Consider the following 13,675-nt stretch of genomic DNA (forward strand, 5'->3'; position numbering starts at 1 on the left):
AACTCCAGCAGAGTTAATTGGTATATATTGAATTACTCTTTTAGAGTTAATTAACACTACAATTGAGTTTATATAATCAACACTAGGCAGAGTTAAAACAACACTTCCAAAAGTGTAACCATTACAACTCTCTATTTTGGAGTCTGGAGTAGACAAACTTGACACTAAAAACTACTACATTGCATTGTTACTGCACTACATTTTACATGTAACAATATTAAAGCAAAACATTAAACCATTTCACATTTTATTTGTTTTTATTTTTCTTTATCAATCAATAAATATCTCATGTCAATATTTTATTCTCAAATTGAACAAGATGGGTACAATCAATGAACATTTCATATCAATATTTTTCTCAAATAAAACAAAAGACAATCAATCAATATCTCATATCCATATTTTTTACACCAATCAAACAAAAGACAGGTACAAGATATTAATTACGTTCATCCGGCCCATATGCATTTTGTAATGCAAAACACATAACTCCTTCTCTCTCTTGTATACCTGCGTAATCTAATCGAAGCATTCTATGATGCACGAGGTGCATGCACGCTCTTACTAGAATTTCAAATAAATCAGGGATAAGATTATTCCCGACTTGCGGACACCAGGGAGAAACATAAGGGAGGCTCACTGAACAACCAGCAGCAATAGGGGAAAATATGAAACGATAACAAATAAAACGATGTCGGCTATTGGGCCACAGAAAAAATGTAAGCCAATTGAAGTTTAACTAATTTGTTTCTGCAGATCAAAAAGCTGTGTCGCCGCATTGTTTTCGCATTTCGCTAGGACAAATAAGATCCCACCATGATGTAAACCCCGCCTCTGGCCCTCCGGCCCTTGATGGCCCATAGACTTTGAAGGGCCAGGAATACTGGCCCTACGCCCCGAAACCTGGGCCACCAGCCCCCTTTCGCATCTAACCACCTGTCGGTGAAAACACCGTTAGTACCTTTAGGTCCAGCCCAGCCCAGGGCAGGCCCACCAGCGTAACTGGCCCTACTGTGTGCCAGTATCAATCCATCGCCAATTGATGGGCTTCACATGGGACCCTGGAAGTGCAAGGAGGTATGGCTGGCGATCCTGTGTGTCCTTCGTGTCCTTCGCTGCCTCTTCAAAACTGCAACAAGACATAAGAAAAAAGAAAGAAAAAATGTCATGCAATATGTCACAACAGACAACGTTCAAGCACAGCTGTGAAGAGACCCTTGACTTAACCCTTGTAAGGTTTTTGACCCCATTTTGACCCGTTTTCAGTGTTTAGCTTGAAAAAAAGAAAAATAGTATCAGTTATTATTCTTTCACATTGAGATTCACTGTCTTTAGCTCATTTTCAGTGAGGAACATGAATCTGAAAAACATTTGTGAGCCCCTCTTGCTTAACCACCCCCCTGCACATTTCTATTACACAGGAGGTGTCCCCGGATCATTTTCACCCGTATCACTTTGGGATACACATTTTCTAAACTCTCTGATAGTGATCACGCGTTGACATGGCAAAGGGTGAATTATGGGGGAAAAGGAGTGCAGATATTTTCTGGTCCTTCAGTTGCAATAAGAGCACTGGTGGCTCAATGGGAGAGCTTGGATTGAGTTTACTAACTTTCTTACCTTATCTTTCTCTCTCTGTAGCTCTCTCACTCAAAAACATAGTGTATATACACAGAAATTCGGAACGGAACATGAGCTATGATTATTTTCCTTTTAAAATTATTTTTCTATATGCCCGGGTCAAAATGACCCGAGCATCTTCTATGTAACAAAAACACGAACACCTTACAAGTGTTAAGATTCTCATAATCTCTGCAAAAGTTCTCTTTACTTAGTTTTGAAAGCAAATATTCCAATGTGCAGTTTAACTGTGCAGTGGGAAAAGTCATCTATAATGGCTCAATGATTAGGGTGATCTCAAGAACAGATGGTTGCAGGTTCTTATCCTAGTCTTCCCATTCCATAAAGCCCTCCAGTAAGACAACGTACCCCACTTTGCTCCAGGGACTGTAGCCAATACCCTATAAATAACTAAGTCGCTTTGGATAAAAGAGTCACCTAAATGTAATGCAATGCAATCGCACAGAAGAGTAAGGGTACTGAAAAAGTACTGTGAGGGGGCGCTGCGGTGCAGCGCGCTAAACCCCCCCACTTTTGGGCTTGCAAGCCGACGGGGACCCCAGTTCGAGACCGCCCGGGATAATTTCCTGTTCGCACCCCGTCTCTCTGTCCCACTCGCTTCCTGTCACCATCTCAGACTGTCCTATCAAGTAAAGGCATAAAAGCCCCTAAAAATATATATATTTTAAAAAGTGCTATGAACTGGAGTAGCTAAGGTAATAACTGCAATTAAAAGGTTTTAATGTTGGTGTGCATGTTGGAGATTGACAAAATTAGTGCTGAACTAGTAAGTCCGTGTCTAAATATCAGTCCTATAACTGCCAAAGACTATTACTCTTCTCTTACAACGTACCGTGCCATGAGTGCAGGTGCTGGATCTCCTATACTCCTCCTCCATTATTTCCTGTCCTCCTGCACTGTTCTCCAGAACAACCGGAATCCTCTACAAATAAAAGACACACAATGGACACACAATGAAATGAGTATTAAGATGTTGCTCTTTGGAAATGGGTGGGGTTTTTTTTGTACGTGTGTGCTATTGCATTTTTCAAAACATGGCTTTCATGTCCACAGAGAAAAAGTGAAAATGAAAGCCCAATTGGGAAACTCCAACTCCACTCCACAGCACACAAGTGAACACTGCATACTGCACACAACGACATTGCATTCATGCCTTACCCGTGCAAGGGGGCAGCCCTCAATGGCGCCTCAAGAGAGCAGTGCGGCAGGACGGTACCATGCTCAGGGTACCTCAGTCATGGAGGAGGATGGGGAGAGCACTGGTTAATTACTCCCCCCACCAACCAGGCCTCTTCTGGAGTCGAACCGGCAACCATTGGGCTACAAGTCTGACACCCTAACCGCTTACCCATGACTGCCCTTAAGAGTTCAGTGTCTATGTATTTATCACAGCCTACATCTAATTAAGTTATCAGTAACCTTTTTTTTTACTACAGGAACACAATTCATAAATGCAAAAAGTAGCATCCAAGATTAAATTAGTCTCACCCTTTGGCCTTTTATCCATCTCTGCACCATCGGACTGATGAGCCTGGGAAGGGAAGCCTGGGCTGGGAAGGCTGGGCTGGGAAGGCTGCTTCAGCGGGCTGGGTGGGACTCCAGGGAAACACGTTGTCTACAACAACAATAAATGGCACGCCAATTCAGATTCAGTATGGATGATGAAGATTAGTAACAAACAAAAAAACATTGACATTCTGCATGTAGTGGTATTTAAAGGTTAGATACAAAACAGAAACGGGGGAGAAATGCACTTTTTAATTACCTACCTCACTTTTTCTTAAGTGAGGTAGGTGTGCAAGATGGCGGCAGGTGTGCGTCTTGGTTTGGCAGGTGCCAAGGCTTCACCTTCCCAAATACCGTCTAGGGAAACGCCATCCTCATACATCGGACACCAGCAATCTTTATGGACTACACTGTTTAACATCAGACAACATGAACTATTAAACACCTTCTCGCTGGGGATGTATCTAATGATGGTGATCGTCCTACCTCTGTGGGGAAGCTGGCAAGCGGCCTGCTTGAGATCCTGCACAGAGACACAGCACGGCGCTTCTCACCTTACGCACAACTCATGGAACCTTTTCATCTGACAAACGGGCGCGTAGAGGTCGCGCGTTACCGACTCAGGCGAGAAGAGGGGAACAAAACACCTCCCGGTGATCGAAGATTCACAACGATGCTGTGTACCATCCTCCTCCTCAGCGGCGACATTCATCTCAACCCTGGGCCAGGAAACAGTATGCTTCCGCGGGATGAACAACGTCAAATCCCGGTGGGTCTTGAACATGGCCAGCTGCTGCGCCACGTTACACCTGGAGACCTTGGGCAGGCTATGGAAGCCGTGGTCCAACTTTCCAATGGCGGGCTGCTTGACTATGCCACAGCACAAGGTAAAGCTGAACTGCAAGTGGATAATATGAAAGGGGATTTGCTTATTTCACCCTCGAAATCCGCACAGACTTGCTGTCGGGGTATTGCGGAAATAAAACAACAAAAAATCAGGATGTTTCAGACTGTAAATCATGCGCGAGTTCTCTGGGATCCAAAGCTAAAACCCAAGGGAATCTTTGGTGGACATTTGAACATTCGGAGCTTAGTGTCCAAAACTGAACAAATCGAGCACCTTCTGACAGACTCAAACGTCGATTACCTGTGTCTGTCCGAAACTTGGTTGAAACCTACTACACCATCGGGTGTGTACAGTATCCCTGGTTACAAAGTTTTCAGACGCGACCGTGGACATGGCAAAGGGGGCGGGGTCATGATTTACGTAAAGGAACACTTGCAGTGTCAACAGATTGATTTTGCCAAATGATCTTGAATGTGTTGGTATCACAATTAGTATTTCTCCCGAGATGTCTTTTAATGTTATTGTTCTCTATAGACCACCGTCTGATAATGACACGTTTTTTGAGAAACTGTCTGATGTTCTCAAAGCATGTTGTGGTAAAGAAGTGTTACTAATGGGTGATCTGAATTTAAACTGGCTAGACAAAACAAGAAGGAAAAAACTAAAAAATATTGCATGTAAATTTCACTTAACCCAGTTGATAGAAAATCCAACGAGGATCACACAGTCTTCAAAGACACTACTGGATTTGATATTTTCAAATAAAAGGGAACGCATATCTAAAACATATAACCTAGTCACTGGGCTATCAGACCATAATCTTACTCTAGTAGCAAGGCAGCTCTCCAAAAAAAGATTCAGGAACAACACACCAGAAGGAAAACAATATATCTCACTCATTCCCAAGTCACAAATGCAGCACCTAGAAACAGACTTTAAGGAAACACATTGGGGTAATGTTGTAAAGGATAAAAATTGTGAACAAGCATGCAATGACCTACTGGATACCATCAAAGGTCTATTATCCAAATACACCAAAAACATTCCTCGCAGACAGAGAAAGCGAACATTGCCCTGGTTTAACACCTTATTATTAAAACTTATTAAGCAAAGGGATGCAGCCCTGAAAAAATCACTTAAGTCTGGTCTAGTTACGGACCGCCTGTTATACACAGGCCTTAGGAACAAGGCCACATCAGAATTTAGGAAGGCCAGAGCAAACTACTTTCTTGATATTATAAAACAAGCAAAAGGTAACTCAAAGTTATTATGGAGAACTATTGATCAACTCTCAGGAAAAGAACGCAAAGAGACTGTACCCCTTAATCTTAAAATAAATGACACATTGCAAAATGATAGTCTAATAATTGCAAATAGTTTTAATGATTATTTTATTAACTCTGTTTTAGAATTGGGTGGCAGCACATCAGCTCCTTGTCCGTCAACCAATCTAGACAGATCTCAATTCTGTGTTCAAAATTGTGCAATCTCTGTCTTGGATTTTAATATTATAGATGAAGTAAAAATAAATAAAATTTTATCAACTATATCCACCTCCAAAGCTAAAGACATCTGGGGCATGGACACCTTTCTCCTAAAGAAATTTAAAGATGTCTTAACTACTCCCATAGCTCATATAGTAAACAAGTCCTTGGAGGAAAATTATTTTCCTAATGTACTAAAAACAGCTATAGTGACTCCTATCTTTAAAGCTGGGGACAAACAGGATGTCACTAATTATAGACCCATTAGTATATTGCCGGCCATTTCGAAAATAATAGAAAAAACAGTTGCTGAACAGCTTGTGGAGCGTTTAAACACAAAAAAACTCATGCACCCCATGCAGTTTGGTTTTAGAGCCAACCACTCAACCGACACTGCATGCTGCTATTTTATAGAACACATCAAGGCAAATCTTGATAATGGAGGAGTGGTGGGTGCTGTGTTCTTAGACCTTCGCAAGGCTTTTGACACAGTCAATCATCCAGTACTCCTCTCAAAGTTGGCGTGCTTCCAGCTGGCTCCAGGTGTACTAAACTGGATAGAGTCCTATCTATTAAATAGGGCCCAATGTGTTAAGATAAATGATAAAATATCTTCCTTAAAAGCATGCTCTATGGGGGTGCCACAAGGTTCCATATTGGGACCTTTGTTGTTCAGCACTTACATAAATGATCTTCCATCTGTATGTGAGGGTGTGGAGATACTGATGTATGCTGACGACACTGTATTATTTACACACGGCAAAGATCCGGTACAGGTGGCCAGCAAATTGACTCAAACACTAACTAAGGTCTCAATGTGGTTAAAAACCTCCTGTCTCACACTAAATACCAACAAAACTGTCACAATGTATTTTCACAATAGATTTAAACTAAATGTTGTTCCAGACATATATGTTGATGGAACAAAGCTAAATAATGTTGATGAGTTTAAATATTTAGGTGTGACCTTAGATTCTACTCTTAGTTTTAAGAAACACATTAAAAAGCTGGGTAATACTGTACAGTATACAGATGGTGTAACTTCAATCTGCTCATTACCGTGCCGGGCCGCGACAGCGTACCGTGATCATTACACCCTGTGGCCATTCGGAATGCGGGGGGCAGTATAGCACCGCTTTTGCAGAGCAGCGTCTGCCTGTGTCTATGGTCTGTTTGTGCTTCCGTCCTTGCCTGTCCCCCAGTTTTAGTAGTAGTAGAAATACAGTCAGCAAATTGCATGTTTTATTTAGCATTGGGCATTTGATAGGGCATTTGATAATAACACAAGTGTGAGCCCTAAACAAGACCACAACCACAATAACCCAATTTAGGACCATAGGCCTATTCAACCGTTTCCACAACCTCACTGATCACAGTTGCTTCATCTGTAATGCCAGGGCTAAGAATAACGAAAATAGGAAAACAGAGTAGGCTAATAAACCGTAATGGAGAGACTGAGGAGACATGAAATCAAGCGGCGGAGTTCGGACCATTTTGAGTGGACCGATGTCGCTTGCTTTGTGTAGCCCTATCAAGCAAGCCTGTCTGTCTCATTTGTGCGATGAGCACAAAAACACAAATTGAACCACTCGTATAGTGTGAGTCAAACAGACATGAACAACATTGTAGCCTAATGAAGTAGGCTAGTGCCCCGTCATGTCAGAGAGAGGTGATTTTACATTTGGCGACGACATTCCGTCTTTAAAACTGGCGCATGCCGCTTCCCCTATTGCAGGTTATTACCTGATCTACACTGTCGTTACCACAAAAAACAAGGTAGCACAACTTAATACTATTACTAGCCTATATATCTGGTAGCCTAAATAGTAGGTTGAAGACGGGGGTATTATTGGTGCACTGGGTTTTTTTTTGCGAAGCAGAGTAATCTGCTTCAGTGTAGCTCATTGTATGTTGATCCCTCCCTCAGTTTTAGGCTACAAGTGGAAAGAGTCAGCCAATTGCGCACGTAACATTGGGTATTTGATAATAACACAAGCGTGATCCCTAAACAAGACCGCCAGTCGACGGTGTTTTGTTTTAATTATTCTGTCCTGCATTCACCGTCTCAATTCCGCTCCTAACTTATAGGCTAAGTGATGTCTGTTAATTATTTCTGCACTACCTATTCAAGTCAGGAACGGATATCCTCAGGATAGCCTACGGACTAATAGGTTGAAGACGTTTTTTTTGTATTGGTGCTTGTGAACATTTCATCCTTTCAATGCGCTGTTGTGCGCGATCGACGGGATTCCGGTTAACTGGGGATGTGATGCACACATGACAATACATCTGTTACACCAGGTGTGGCTAATCATCTGTGATTAGGACTGCAAATTCAGTTGCTTCGGTGGAGATGCGAACCAACAGTAGGCTATGACTGGGGAACTATGACTCCTTCGGAGGCTGGATAACCTGTCGCGCCACGACATGTCACAAAAGGCTGTGCAGTCCCGTGCACTGCACTGCACTGCTGTAACCCACCCACCCCCCACAGACAAACATTCATGTTCTGAAAAGTTCAACACGTTCTGAACATTTTAGCCGCTTTGCATTAAGTTTTCGAGCAGACACTTGTCCACGGTGACGCAACATCGAAAGTGAAACGCAGAGACTGTTCACAAATAACTGAATAAAGATTTCATTAAAAAAAAAAAACCCACAGCATTTCTATGAAAATGTGCTGGGTGACCACACTGCCTATGCCTATCCAGATGCACGTATAGCAACAATGAGAAAGAGAGGGAGAGACGGAGAGAGAGAGAGCGATTAGCGCGTATCTCTGTGTGTGTGTGTGTGTGTGTGTGTGTGTGTGTGTGTGTGTGTGTGTGTGTGTGTCGGGGAACATTTGAAGTGAAAAAAACACCCTCCCCCACTTCAGCATCAGATGTTGGTGGTCTACAAGTCAATAGGCTATGTTTACCCGACTATCTTGTAGCCCAGTCATGAAGTTCATAAAGCCATCGGTAGCCTATAGGCCAAGATATCCAAAATCCCTCCGCAAATTTCTGCATTGCCTGAGTTCATAGGCTAAAACAACTTTATTTAGGCCTAACTTATTTAGCTTACTTTATTAGCCTTATTTAAGCCTATTATCGTATTTAGGCTTTAACGTGGGCCTATTTTACAAAATATCGAAAGAAGGAAAAGACACGACAGACAAGTTGAGGCTTACTGATCGTAGCCTATTACAGCAAATCGAACATGCGCTTTATGAACACACTAGCCTGAGGGCAAACATCTTCTTGGCACTATTGAGATAACCAGGCCATGCCATGAATTCAACTACCTGGGCCCACACTAAAATACTGACAGACTACAATTGCTTGGATCTTCAGTGGGTTTCGTGGGTCCGGGGGGATGGGTGGTGATGGCACGCTTGATGTATTTTTCCCCACCCCATGCATGCACGCGGACACACAGGGTCGGGACATTCACCCAATGAATGACTGAGTGCGGCTAAATATGCCTGTTGCATATCGTAGCCTAATTATTCACACATCACGTCAAGTCACAAATTAGTAGTCTCTTGCAGTTGACCTATGCCAAATTAACGTCCTCCCTGTAAGGCTGCACTAATTCAAACAGGTAGAGGAGTCGGCTTAGCCTATAGCCAAAGTCTATAAAATGTAGCCTATTTTTTGTAATTTCCAATTATCTAGGCTATGTTTACGATAATGATTTGTTGCGCTACGACGGTGCTCAAGACAAGTTGGAACATAGTCATCTCAAGTGCTCCCATTTTATTTTGATCCTGCTTTAAGTCAATGGGCGAGAGGGACGGATGAAACGGGTGTTTCATTCGTCCCGACAGTGTCTACTGACACTAAAATCCCTTTTGCCTGTAAACCTGACAACTTTGACTTTTCATACTTTCGGATATGTTTAAGTTTTCGAGTAAATCGCAGTGTTTCATTCGTCCCGAGTTTCATGAGTCCCTGCTCTCCCCTACTGCCTAAACTGTTACAGTTTAAATGCGTCCTCTCCAAACTGTGTGTGTGTGTGTGTGTGTGTGTGTGTGTGTGTGTGTGTGTCTGTGTGTGGGCGAGAGAGGGAGAGAGAGAGAGCGAGGGAGAGAGGCGCTTAATTCCCCGCAGAAAGAGCAAGGCGATGTCTCCAAATATTAGACAAATGCATCTTATTTTAGTTAAGTAGACATCAGGGATGTATTTCGCTTAATAGCAACGCCGACCTGATTGGTTCATATTGCTCTGAATAGCCACAGAAGGCTAGGCTATATTTTAATGGGGTTTACGCGCGCGAGGTCATCTAACTGTGGTCACAGTCGCCAGGTGCTATTATGAGAGGAAAACTATAGCACGTTGGCAAACATTAAAGTCAGTTTAAGCCATGCATATGATGAACCAGTTTTCTTGTTTGAAAAAACACACTTCCCGGTGCATGCATTTCTGACTGACCCAGATGAAATCGCATGAGGAACTCCATGATTATGAGATGACATTGCATAGGCCTATATTTCCCAGCAGTTGTACTTGGACTCACTTTTAACACCGCTGGCCTTGAATCGCAGCACACATTGCAGTGAGCCGTGCCGTGTGCGAGTGCTGAGCAACTTCACCCCTAACGTTTAACCTAGACTAGCGAGTGCAGTGTTGTAAATCACGTGGAATAAGTGCAGCGATTACCTGCGTAGCCTACTTAATTATGGAAGTGAGTGTCATTTGGACTGCCTATGGAATCAAGCCTACTGTCACCAAGCTCTTCCTGTCTCCCCAGCCTCGCAATGGATGGACACCTGGCCACCGCTCCTCCGCCTCCTTCGGAACGGATGACTGTGGGGGGGATCTCCAAGGAAATTTGGAATTTCGGACTTGTAGCCTATAGATTTGGGTGCCCCGGGACTCTTTTAGATTTCTGTTAGTTAATAAATATTATTTTAAAACTCAATATTTGTGTCTTGGCGTATTTGTGGTGTACAGTACTCTCCAGGGTATTTGGTAACAAGGAGAGGTGTCGCTGGAAAAATGCGCACTTTCTCACCTGCTACACATAACCCGACAGTTGGTTACACTTAATTTGAGCACGAAAACAGCAATATCAGTCGCTTGCTAATTTTTTGCCAATGTGACAACATTAAATTCATTAGGGAAGTGTAGGTTAGGTTATCGCCCCAGCGGTTGGCGATGTGAGATAAATAGCCAACGCTTACACGCTCAAACGAAGCGCTGTTAGGTTACTGCGGTGAGGTGTATTGCACTCTCAGTAATTTTTACCAAACGAAAAAGTATCCACATCCAGACAACAAGTCTGAAGTTGCAATATTAGACGTTTCAAATCTTGCGATGCGATAATCGGTATGGCTTCTGGCTACACTCAATTTACATTTTGTCAGAGCTTGCACATTAATGCAATTCATCCGATCATCATTTTAAAAAAAAAAAGAAAATTCATTAGGCCTACATTATTTAGGCTATTCTTTTTATGACTCTTCCTACTTCCTGGAGGTGTTCTCACACAATTTATAGGCATGTTGTTATCCGCTGAATCGGTGCGTGCTGGTGAATATGAGCATATATTAATATGCCGTCAGCATCGTCTAAAACATTCCAAGCGCTCCCAAGTGCCACCCGGCGGTTGTTTGGGTACACTGCAGCTAGGCCCGGTACGTACCGAGGTGGATGACGTGGCATTACCTCGGTAAAGGGTGTGCATTGTAGGGGGACCGACTGTAGCATATCAAATTTTAGACATATCCGTAACTCTCTGAGTATTGATGCTGCTGTGACTTATGTCAATGCTATGATCATGTCCCACCTGCATTATTGTTTATCAAGCTGGTCCCAGGCCAACAAGACTGTCTTAAAATCCATTGATTCACTATACAAGCAGGCCCTGAAGGTCCTAGATAGAAGATCTTTTCAGTACCACCATTGTCCTATACTGAGCAAGTATAATATGCTCAGCCTTGAAAACATCATACAATTTTCTGATCTGCGGCTAATCCATAAAATTATTCACAATGCAGCACCCCCACCCCTAAGAACATTTGTTCAACCCTGCTCTGAATTGATGAGCAGAACGTCAAGATCCACCATTAGGGGTGATTGTAGTCTCCCAATCCGACGAACTGCTTTTGCTCAGTCAGCCTTCTCCTTCAGGGCAACCAAAACATGGAATAGTCTACCCAGTAACCTAAAAAGTATTACTGATTATCAGGCCTTCTCAAGGGGTGTGAAAAAATGGATATTAACCAACCAGTCTTGTCAACATTAATCATATGTTTTTAAAATATGACTCACACTGTATGCCATTTTAGTGTGTGTGTGTGTGTGTGTGTGTGTGTGTGTGTGTGTGTGTGTGTGTGTGTGTTTGACCTATGGCCTATGGATGTGCTTACTTGTTTATATCTTGTCTATGTTATTGTATTTTAATATTTGTTTTACCTGTCCAGGGACTGCAGATGGAAATTAGCTATATAGCTATAATCTGGCACAAGCCATCTTTTTACTTCTGTAATCAATGTGTATTGTGCATGGTCCCTGTTGAACTAAACTAAATAAACTAAACTAATAACAGGAGCGCCACAGAGTATTGTTGGAAATACTTTCATTTTAAGGACGTTTAAAATAGGAAGCTGTTAATTCAAGTACATTACCATCAAAAGGTTTTGCCACCAGGCAGATGTGTAGGTTATCTGTGATGAGGTAATGGAAAACGTCCTCACCAATAGCTGTGTCAGATTCCTCAAATAACTTCAAATCCGTTGATCCTTTGACTGAAAAAGAAGTTCATCATTTTGTTATTCAGTTGGATTTAAAAAAAAAACGTGTCAGGGGTGATAATGTGGAACAAAAACAAACATGAATACAATTGTGAGTCTGCTCATTAATGTTATTTAATGTAATATGTTAATTGTGAACACAAAACGCTTCAGGTTCCTCTCGTCTTTGTTATGTATGTAACCCCATCAATCACTTTTTGATTTTAAGTTCTGTTCACATAAGTATGCATGTAAAATGCAAAGCAACCAGTGCTGACTTTATTCTTTTGGATAATCTCTTAACCTACACGATGAGCACCAGCTGCTCTGTTCTTTTAGTTGAACACGTCATAGAGCGACACTTCATGCAAAATCCATGAAATGTACTCACAAAAAAGAAATCTGACCTTCTTCCATGACAAACTCAAAAGTGCATGGAGGAGGCTGCAGTTCAATGCTCTTCTTTTAGGAACATTGTGTGTTCTGAAATGAAATCACAAGGAAGAACACTAAATCACACCTAGAGTAAAATTGCACAGCAACAACACTGACACCAAAATGTGTACAGGTAGCCATACAATGCTCACGTTGTTTATCTTGAAACGTCACTCAAAAGCTGCAGTCTTCATGTTAGTCATGAGAAACTGGAAGGTCTGTTGCTTAAATAACAGTAGCGACTGCTTCAAATATTTTCTTCACCTGTGTTAACGCCATGTATTCATAGGCCCACGGCGTCGGTACAAACGCATTGACCACTGACTCGAGAGATGAGCTTTGTTTGCACTTCGCAGTGGATGGAATAATGCTGCAGCGTGACAAGCGCTCACTCGGGGAAAACGATTTGCTATGCTTAGATCAGACGAGTAAAGCTTGTCATAGTAACATCACGCATTACCGACAAAAATCCCACCACAGAACAGATATACTCTTTTGACATTACCGTAGTGGTCCAGCTCTAGCTTTCGGTTAGAATCGTAACACCTATTCAATGAAGCCCATTCAATGCGTCCGTAGTTAGCACACTTCTAGCTGGCTATCACTGCAAATCCCCAATTCCACGCAGTCTACTTCACGGCCAACTAATGTTAACGGCGCGCGCCAGTAGGTCTACTTTCAATTCAAATTACTTGTTTGAAATAAAACGGCCATAACTCACATCAAAACAAATGGGCGTTGTGTTTTTCATACACAGCATAACTTGTATCAAACCTGGACGAACGTCGAAAGACCACAAATAGTACCACCAACAGTACAGTTGGCGCCACAAGTGGTTTTAGCTAGCTCCAGAGCTAGTTTAAATGTCATGCAATTAGCTGCTAACATGCGAGCAGAGACGTTCTTAATGCAGAGAATCTTTGATGCGAGCTATCCCCCCGTCTTGCTCAGTCACTGGGGCAAGCCCACCCTCATTGGAGTGATTTAAATTATGCACACGGTGGTCATCGCAGAATCTTAACTCAGAAGTAGGCATATCATAAC

At 42.3% G+C, this 13,675-nt stretch overlaps 1 long non-coding RNA gene across 2 annotated transcripts in view; it reads right to left on the reverse strand.

Annotated features, from left to right (window-relative positions):
* Window positions 1-238: 238 nt before the first annotated feature.
* Window positions 239-13,675, reverse strand: part of LOC134461766 (uncharacterized) — a 13,907-nt gene continuing 470 nt past the window's right edge. The window contains exons 1-6 of one of the 2 annotated variants that reach the window (XR_010037400.1): window positions 13,353-13,459; window positions 12,588-12,679; window positions 12,092-12,211; window positions 3,130-3,256; window positions 2,474-2,563; window positions 239-1,129 (exon numbers count right to left, since the gene is read on the reverse strand). This is a non-coding gene — a long non-coding RNA (uncharacterized LOC134461766). Of the gene's footprint in view, window positions 1,130-2,473; window positions 2,564-3,129; window positions 3,257-12,091; window positions 12,212-12,587; window positions 12,680-13,352; window positions 13,460-13,675 lie in introns of those variants that run through there. The other variant, XR_010037399.1, reaches the window with a different exon arrangement.

The sequence above is a fragment of the Engraulis encrasicolus genome, chromosome 13, assembly GCF_034702125.1.
Source record: "Engraulis encrasicolus isolate BLACKSEA-1 chromosome 13, IST_EnEncr_1.0, whole genome shotgun sequence".
NCBI classification, from domain to species: domain Eukaryota; kingdom Metazoa; phylum Chordata; class Actinopteri; order Clupeiformes; family Engraulidae; genus Engraulis; species Engraulis encrasicolus.